Raw genomic sequence first — 10,750 nt, 5'->3', positions numbered from 1 at the left:
CTTAATGTTATATGAAGATAATTACAGGTATGTATGGCAAAAGAAAAAGGTAATTTGAGAAAACATTTTTATTTATGTTTTAGTAAAGAAAATTATCTGTGGTTGTCCAGTGATAAAAAAACATTATAGAATATAGAATAAAATAAACATTCAATAAATGACTGTACTATGCTTTCTATAATCTGGTTCCTGGCTTACGAGACTGGCTATACCTCCTGTCATAATATGAAAACATTACAAATACCCAAGAGTAGCCATGAACTCACGCTGGGGGGCAGGGAAGGAACAGTCACGGTAGATAACGTTATAAGCGAAGCCATAGGGACAATTGGAGAACTGTGAGGTAGGCTGGTCACAGGAGCCGGCAGCCACCCCGTTGCTGGCTGGGCCCCGACGGTAGGTGAAGGTGTAGTGCCGTTGAAGGGACACTCCACCGTCCCTACCTCCTTCTCCCCCCACACCGTCTTGGTCTCTGTAAGGCAACACAGAAATAATCTTAGTACCACATTCTTACCTATTTATCATAACACTCAAATATATGTACAAAGCTTCACAAAGTTATTATATACTTTTAATTACTTCTACATATTTTTTTTACATTAAATTTACCGTACAGAAATAAATTGATATATGATGTTGAGAGATGGTTAAAGGCTAACCTATATGCACCTTTGACCTAATTTCTTAACATAAAAACAGGTGGGAAAATACTGAAAACTTCACAGAGAAATAAGGAACTCCATCGACAGACACGCCCCTCCTACATGTCCAAATGAGTGAGGTGAAAATATAATAATGTCTGGGTTACTAATACTCCTCCCTCCCTGACCCACCCAACAGGCGCTTAATAAGACTCAATAAGACTCACTATAGAGCATTGTTTGGACGGCGCGGCGGCTGGCGACGTCGGCGGAGGCGGGGCAGGTGCGGAGTGCAGCTTCCTCACTCAGGTAACACGTCTGCATCCCCGTCGACCACACCTGCATCACCTGGGGCGACACTACGTCCATCTGAATGCACCGAAAACACACCGTGCTTCCCGTCCTGTAGACACGAGACATTGTTCCAGCACAGATGACTTAACCCATAGACCACTACATCAACAACTACTATTACAATGGATGGGATGGATACACAGGAAAGGGCTAAGTTTCTTTATTCATCTAACGTTTCAGGATACAAAACCCATCAAACCCAATTATCATGGATCGGTTATACTCCTGTTATGTATATATTCACAAATTATAATACTCAGGTGTCTTAAAGGTGATAATAATACCCAGACTTACCTGTCTGTGAGGATTATATAATTATCGATACGAGCGTGACAGGAGCCCCACTGGACGATGATGTCTGTGTGGATGGTGATCTCCTGGTAGGTTATGGGGGGCCTGGAGTCCTGCCCGCTGGTCACCTGAGTCTCCCACACACCTTGTAGCTCCCCGGGGAAGTAACACACACACCATCCTGCAACACAAACGCCGTCAACATTACCTGGTTTACCTCCTCACCACCTACCCTCACCTCCCCTCACCACCTACCCTCACCTCCTCCCCTCACCTCCTGCCCTCACCTCACCTCCTTACCACCTACCCTCACCTCCTCACCACCTACCCTCCCCTCACCTCACCTCCTCACCATTCTCACACCCATAACTCTAGCAATGAATCAAATATTACATCAAATTAACACTTACATTTACCACCTAATACAACGCAACAATACCTTAATAATCAATAAACACGGTACCTAACGAACCTAAAATAAACACGGTACATAACGAGCCTAAAATAAACACGGTACCTAACGAGCCTAAAATAAACACGGTACCTAACGAACCTAAAATAAACACGGTACCTAACGAGCCTAAAATAAACACGGTACCTAACGAGCCTAAAATAAACACGGTACCTAACGAGCCTAAAATAAACACGGTACCTAACGAGCCTAAAATAAACACGTACTATTTATCTGAAGTTCTCATCGCAACACATCAATCAGTGGAACCTCTCAACACAACTCTACCACACCACAGTACTAATATAACCCCTAACTATACCACTATACTATAAACGGCCTCAGTGTCTTTGTCTATACCTAGAGTTATATACAGTGTGGTGACTACGGACGGTGAGAGGGTGTGGTCACCTTTATATAATGATTGCAAAAATACTCTCTATTTATACCTGTCTGAACTCTGTAACACCTGGAGGGGAGGGGGGAAGGGAAACACGGTGGTGAGGGAGGAGGAGGAGGGAGAGATAGAAAGGGTGGTGATGGAGAGAAAGAGATGAGGGTGAAATGTAAGGGGGAGGGGGTGTAAGGAAGAGAGGTGTGTGAGAGAGAAACAGGGAGGAAGGGAGGGAGGGGGAGGAGGGAGAGGGAAGATAAGGGAGAGAAGGGAGGTGAGTTTTTTCTCCCACCCAACAGTGTATTGACACCCTCGTGCTATTCTTGCCTGGTGGAGTAGGTGGGAGAGGAGGAGGGCGAGGAGGAAGAGGAGGGGAAGATAGAGGAGGGGAAGATAGAGGGGGGGGGAAGATAAAGGGGGAGGAGGAGGAGGTGGTATCATCCTGGCCCAGTAGCCCTGCACCAGCCACCCCCTAAATCTCACTTCAGACAAACAATATCCACCAAAGGCCTTTACACCCCATAAAGCCCCTCCTCCCCTTACGGACCTCATTAACTAAGATCTTAAGCGGGTTTGATTACTTCCCTTTGATAACGAAGGTCATTAAGCACGTAACTAGGCTCATAATTATACTACTTCATCAACGTAAGAAAATATATTAAAGATTAAACTATGTAAGAATCTCCTTAACATTGTCAGGACTCTCAGGCAACAAGGACCACGGCTGATAGCGACAACCTCCTCCTTCGACACCTGGGACGACACTGACCTCTGCGGGCGCTGGGAGAGTATTTTTACCCCATCTGTGTAAAGAACTGAACTAGCCAACACGATAACTCACACAGATAACAATGAATCCTAAACCAAATACCACAAACCCTCAAATATGCTCGATGATTGGTCACAGCTATCATTAGTCTTCATATTTATTGGTGGAGGTTGTTAAAAAAAAAAGCACCAATCGGCGCCCGCCATGCCCACATAGAGATGGATTGTACTCACTCGTCAGGTGGGAGTACAGAGGCCCAACACAACAACTTTCCCACCAGTATCTCTACTCGCTAGCACATAAACTGTTTACACTCTACCTACACTGTAAAAACACGTTGCTGGCCTGCTGCTAGGTGTAGTGAGTATGACTTGAAGAATGTGTGTATACGTGTGGGTGGGTTGGTGGGTGGGCTGGTGGTGGGTTGGTGGGTGGGCTGGTGGTGGGCCGGTGGGAAGTGTGGTGGAAAGCAGTGTGGGTGTAGACTGATTGCAGCCTAGTCTGTAAGACACCAACACTGCACACCAACCACAAGGAACAAACACCTCCCACGACACACATACCCCCCGCCCACGAGACACATAACACCACGCCCACGACACACACATACACCGCCCACGTACACACACACACCGCCCACGACACACACATACACCACGCCCACGGCCACAATATGCCACACCGCCCACGACACACACATACCCCGCCCACGACACACATACCCCGCCCACGACACACATACACCGCCCACGACACACATACCCCGCCCATGACACACACATACCCGCCCACGAGACACACACTCGCCCACGACATACACCGCCCACGACAATACACAATTCCCTGCCCACGACAGGCCACATGTTCGCCCACGACACACATACTCTGCCCACGACACACATACCCCCTGCCCACGACACACATACCCCTGCCCACGACACACATACACCCGGCCCACGACACACATACCCCTGCCCATGACACATACACGGCCCACGTGGTTCAACAGGTGAGCATTGGCGTTGTAACGGTTGTTTACACCTCTTTCAACAACTAAGGCCTTTCAAGGTGTAATGGCGAGGTTGGGGACTACATTAGTTCATCAATAAATAAAAACAGGGAGGGGAAAGCAGGGTGAGGGAAGGAGGGAGGGAGGGGGGGGTGAGGGAGGCATGGAGACAGGGTGAGGGAGACAGGCAGGGAGGGTAAGAGAGAGTGAGGATAAGGGAGGAAAGAAGAGAGGGAGTTGCAGGCAGGGTGAGGGAGGCAGGTTGGGGGTGTGAGGGTAGGAAGAAAGATATAGGGCGAAAGAGACAGACAGGGAGGGTTAGGTAGAGGGAGACAAGGAAAGGTCGAACACCGGGGTGACAAAGTAGTGCTGGCTGCTGTGTGATTATAAAGCGGATTCCTCCTCCCACTAGTCTGTTCCGCTACCTCCCCCCCTCCCCTTCCTTCCTTCCTCCCTCCCTTCCCTCACTATCCCGTCTCCTCCCTTCCGCACTACTTTCCCTCAATTATTTATATTCTATGGACATTCTGGAGGTACTAAAGTGTATCAAGCTGCAAAAATTCCAAAGTCCAAAACCTGCTGAAAAAATATGAATACTGTAATAATTTTTAAAACAGTAATGGAAGAATGTAAATAAACCTTCAATTTTGAGGGGGTTCTCTGCTAGACACTTCGAATTGTCTGTAAATCTCGGAGGAACGGAAGTTTGTGGTCATATTGTGGACAGGGGCAACACATACGCATATTAATAAACAAAATCATTCCTTCATGTTTTAAATTTCACTCGAACACACGATATATCCTCGAGTTACCTCTAGTTAATATAATCCAAACAAACCTATCATATAAACTCTACTTATATCTAATACAGTACCAACGGCGATGGATACAGCATACTCGAAGGACAAGAACGATACCGCCATTCATTTTACGATATATAATAGTTACAATTTCACGTCACAGGAAAAAAAATTCTTAAAAAAAAAATAAAAAAAAAATAAAAAAATAAATAAAATAAAAATCCCTTATGGTATTTCCGAATGACACAAGACCAAGAGGATATCACGAGCTTCCCCCCTCCATACTCCACTGGTCTGAGTCTCCACACCATGTCCCCACCTAATGTTCCCGTGACAGATTTCATTGGTTACCTGGCGTGACCTTTACCTCCAGGCACCTGTGTATAATAGTGATTACTTCTGACGTCATGAATAATCCACCTTGCGACATCATCTCCTTCACGTGGTGGCGGGGGAGGGAGGGGGGGGAGGGAGGGGGGAGGTGGTTCTTCATTGGATATTATAACAACAATGAAGAAGATAAAGGCGAAGTCAAGGTCATGAATCCGAATGAGGGGAGGGGAGAGGAGGGGAAGAAGGGGAGGGGAGAGGAGGGGAAGAAGGGGAGGGGAGAGGAGGGGAAGAAGGGGAGGGGAGGCACGTGCTGTCTCGTCCTCAAGATGTGCGCGTGAGTAGCGGCAGGTCGACCATACTTCCTTCCTCCCTTCCCCCTTCCTCCCTTCCCCCCTCCTCCTCTTCCCCCCTCCCTTCCTCCTTGTTCTTCCCCTCATCTACTCTCCATTCCTCCTCTTCTTCCATCCTCTGTTCCTCCTTTTCCACCCTCACTTCCTTCTCTCCCACCCTCTGTTCCCCCTCTCCCATACTCCTCACATACAACGATAGTAAGTGGAACAGGACAGAAGTGACTTACCTTAACGTGAATAATGTATGACAAACAACTTCAGTGCAATGATAAATTATACAAAAAAGGGGACAAAAATACCACATCCGTCATGACTGGTCCAAAGTTTACAAACATTTACATTAAGCTGCTCAGGATGTCTTAAACGACCCTCCCTACACATTACCAGCTTCCGGCTTAACCAACACCGTCAAAGATTTATACCAAACTACGGTAACTACCCAAAGATCTGTTGACAGGGTAGTTATAATTGGAAAGACTGAGGGAAAAATACATCAATAAACACTAGTTACTTCAATTTCTGGGGAGAAGCAAAGGCAGTGAGAGACAAGACAAAATTTCAGGTTTCAAAGTAAAATAGGACCCAGCTACTCACCTTGGAGACACCTTACGTAAGAATATTAACCAGCTCTTCAACAAGCGTATCTTCAAAATGATATGTTCCCAAGGTGATGGTGGGTGAGTGGTCAGGCCTTGGTCACACACATAGATGCTAGTGTAGCCGCCACCACCACACAGTTCAACTCACCACGCAGCCTTTGTGTATTATATGAACACAACACCCGTTATAGCCCTCCCTAACACCCCGAGAACAGCATTGCTTTGTTGTATCCCATTTATAAACTAGCAATTATCAAAACCGGATCTTTAGCTATGAGTTATTGAACCTAACACAATGTAGTCATAATCTATAATAGTTTAGTCTGCCTTAAGTTGTGGAAAGACTGATGAACAGACATAAACAGTGAGAGGAACAGCCACTACTACACTCAGAGGAGGCTCGTGCGGCCATCACCATCATCTGCTGCCGGATATCATTTCACACTTGTACTTTGTTACATAAGTTGAAGGTTGTTGATCTGCTTGCTGTAAACTGGCTGACTCTTAATTGTTTTGACAGGATTCCTCTGACTGGATGTCTCTGACTGACTGGCTTCTACTGACTGGGTGCCTCTTGCTACCAGGACCAGAGGTTAGTTCGGTAGTAACCCTGTGGCGTCACACTTTAAAGGGAAGCTTTACCACGTGGTTTGGTGTCACCTCCAAACCACAATTTATTTCTTTTTCCTGACCGCAGATCCTATTGTCCTGATGACCCGTTTGGGACCATGTGACCGGCACTGCCCTCGACCGCCGGCACTCCCCAACTAGAAAGTTAGATACCCACGTACAGCAAGTTAACAGTAGCAGAAGTGGAGGCAACCAGGGTGAAAACATCTCCCTCCCTGCCCCTCTCTCTCCCTTCCTTCCCTCCCTCCCTCCCTTTGGACACTCCTCTCCTTCGCCTTCAAGTGGCTTTTAAATTTTCTTATACAGGAAGGCAGCTTAAGGAGGTCGAATATTTAAGCGCATTTACGTTCGCTAAGCAGGATCTCTTCAACCTCCCCCCCACACACAGTGCAAAAACAAAATGTATTATAAAATTTCTAAAATTATTATTAAATATGGAAAAATAAGGTTAGGTCGATACTTGAGAATAGTTTAACGTACACAGTCTGCCCCAGTCTTTCTTATCGACGATGGGGGTAACAGAAGCTTCTCCCGTGACCACCACCACCACTATTGCTACCACCATCCCCACCATCACTACTACCATACCCATTACTAGAACTATAGCCACTACGGTACCATTACTGCAACTACAACCACCACTACCATTACTAAAACTACCACCACCATCTCCCATCATCACTACTACTACTGCTAATCTTCCCGCCATCCCCACTACAACTACCAACACCATTACTACTACTACTACCTTACTACCTACTACCTTACTACTACTACCACCACCACAACAACCCCCCCCCCCACCACCACAGTTACCGCGAGTGGATCAAACATATTCTAAGGAGTAAATCTGTATGGAGAAGGGGGGAGTGGATTAACCTACTCAACAGAGATTAAACTTGAGCTACGGGTTGAAGTACTGTGTTGTGAGTCTAGTGATGCTCATGTATATTTTCCTCTTGTATCTGAATATAAGAAAATAAAAATCCTTAAAGAGTCTTTGGACTTTCTTAAAATATAAAATATGTTCTTTCATCAGTAAACTAAAACAAAATTAGAACTAAACTAACCTAACTTAACGTGACCTAACCTAACAAAATTAGAATTAACTTAACCTAATGCAAACTTAACTTACGTAATCTAACTTGACGCTAATGTAACCTAACCTAACCTTACGCTAACCTAACCTAAGGCAAACCTAACCTAACCTTACGCTAACCTAACCTAATGCAAACCTAACCTAACCCAACACACACACAAACACCGGACTCCTGTAAGTTTTCACCATGAGGCAGGAAGGCGCAGCGGTGAGGTACAAGGCCCCGAGATCCTCCAGATGGCCCTACCATTCTTCTCCCCCGTGGTGGTGGCTCACATGTGGCTCTACCACACCCGCCACACCCCTCTACCACACCCACCAAGCACCTCTACCACACCTTCCCCCTTTTAGAAAACAATCTCCCACAGGTTATGTACATATTAACATCAAGATCAGATTTTCTATACACGTGTTTTGTCTTACAGGTATAAGGACAGGTGTGTATTACCAGGTGTGTGGTTGGGCTGGGCGTGGGTGGGTGGGTGGGTGGGTGGGTGGGTGTGTACTGTATAGTGGGTGGTGGGTGGGGGTGGCACTCAGCATGTGGCACCGGAAGCCGTGTGGTCGCTACAGCTGCTGGGTGCCACGTGCCGCAGCTGCTCCTCGCTACCACTGCTACGACCATCCAGGGGAAACACGCCTCGACACACGCCTCGACACACGCCTTGATGCTGATGAACTACCTCGTTATACAGGATCTCTGTGTCTCGTATAACCTTACCTAACCTCGTTATATAGGAAGATCTGTGTCTCATATAACCTAACCTAACCTAACCAACTAGAGATGTAAAACAAAAACCTCGTCTTTTCTTACAGAGAGAGAGAGAGAGAGAGAGAGAGAGAGAGAGAGGAGAGAGAGAGAGTAAAGATGGGAGAAAAAAGAGGTAATAAGGTGGGCTGAGAGGGTGTAGGGTGAGTGGTGGGGAGGCGAGTGGTGCAGGGGTGAGGTGAAGGTGGGAGGTGTAGTGAGTGGTGGTGAGTGGTGAGAAGCTACCTATGCGACGCCTGGCAAAAACATTCTGGTCCTTCCTCACACACACACACACACACACACACGACCCATTCCCTATGACAACACAATCCACTCCCCTCACCACCAATAGCAGACGACAGGAGAAGACGAGAGAGAGAGAGAGAGAGAGAGAGAGAGAGAGAGAGAGAGAGAGAGATTACTAAAAAATATATACGGAAGACATAGCGGAAGAGAGGGTACAAGAAAGGGGAGAAGAGAAAGAAGAAATGGAAGGGAAAGAAGATAATGGGAGAGGAGGAGTAGCAGAAGGTGATGGATGGGCCGCTGGTCACACACACACACAGCTGATAACTAATGAGTAGGAGGAAGGTGTGTTTGTGGAGACTCTTGACTTCCTCCTGCTCCCCCCCACCTCACCCTCCATCACGAGCTGGCTTCCCCCCCATCCCCCTCCACGACCTGGCTGCCTCCCACCCCTCACCCCTCTCCACGACCTGGTGCCCCCACCCCTCAACTTCTCCATGACCTGGCTGCCCCCTTCTCCCGCACCTCACCCCCCACGACCTGGCTCCTTACTCAAAAAATATTTAGTCTAAAAGAATTAAAAAGCATTCAGTGTCAGGATCAGACTCAACCCTAACGTAATCTAACCTAACCCAAACCTATTCTAACCTAATCCTAACCAAATATAATGTAACCCTAACCTAACCTCAACTAGTCTAGCCTTAACATAAACTAAAAAAAAACAAACAACAACAGTGAAAATAAACACGATTAAAATAACACAGGTACTGACACAGGTAAACTAGTAAATAATAAAAAAACTAATCTAACCAAAACTTTAATAAATCTAAGATGTATTAACTTTATCTATAATACTGATTTTATTTAGATTTAGTACAGAAATAATGTAAAATAACCCCAGGTTCAAAATACCTATTATTACTCAACTTGAGGAAATATTTAATAATAAAAAAATTGCCAAAAAAAACTCTTGAAGAAAAATACAAGTAATAAAAACAATAGAAAAAAAAAGAAAAAATCTACAATAAAAAATGAAAAAATAATAATACTCTTGAAAAAATATGTTAAAAATATGCAAAAATAACAACAACAAACTCTTACACAACTACAATATATTCCCGCCACCAAAAACATTTTCTAAATATTGTGATGACATTCCAACACGGAGGACCCAGGTGTGAGGGCCGTGCTCTGTCATATACTGTGGGTGGTGCTTCCTCTTCTTCCTACCAGACCTCGTAACATAACACCGTGTCACACCTCCTCAAGAACTCTTACTACAGGGTCACTAACTAGGTCATGTTTCGGGGTGTACTAGTGATGCCCCAGAGTACTAGTGAAGCCCCAGAGTACTAGTGATGTCCCAGAGTACTAGTGAAGCTCCAGAGTACTAGTGATGCCCCAGAGTACTAGTGAAGCTCCAGAGTACTAGTGATGCTCCAGAGTACTAGTGAAGCTCCAGAGTACTAGTGATGCCCCAGAGTACTAGTGATGCCCCAGAGTACTAGTGATGCCCCAGGATACTGGTCAATGGTCATGCCTCTGGATACTGGTTATGCCCTGGGGTACTAGTTATGATCCAGATTACTAGTTATACCACGGGGTATTGGTCTCATAACAAGGTGATCCCCCCCCAGAGTACCAGAATAATAGCCACTAGCAGAGGTAGTGAACATCAGAGATAAATAGGACCTGACCTGACCTGACCTAACCTAACCCAAACCTAACCTCCCCAAGAATATTGTATCATAGTTGTAAAATTATCTTTCTTCATCAGTTATCTAAGCCACCATACAGGTATATGTTATCCCTAGTCGTGGGTAAAGACACAGACACACACAACAGTTGGCATAGTGTCCCTAGTATAGCCAACAAGGAGTAGCCAGCCCCCAGATAGCTACATTGGTCCACCTGCTAGATAAATGTGTCAAGACCCACCGCATTACAACGTACCACAGGAGATATATCGCTGGTGTAGTGAGACGCATAGCCACTCACGCCTGACAAGTACACTGTATGGTGCCACAACCTGG

Source organism: Homarus americanus, unplaced genomic scaffold (genome assembly GCF_018991925.1).
Source record: "Homarus americanus isolate GMGI-L3 unplaced genomic scaffold, GMGI_Hamer_2.0 scaffold26351, whole genome shotgun sequence".
NCBI lineage: Eukaryota > Metazoa > Arthropoda > Malacostraca > Decapoda > Nephropidae > Homarus > Homarus americanus.
This window is presented reverse-complemented; position numbering follows the sequence as displayed.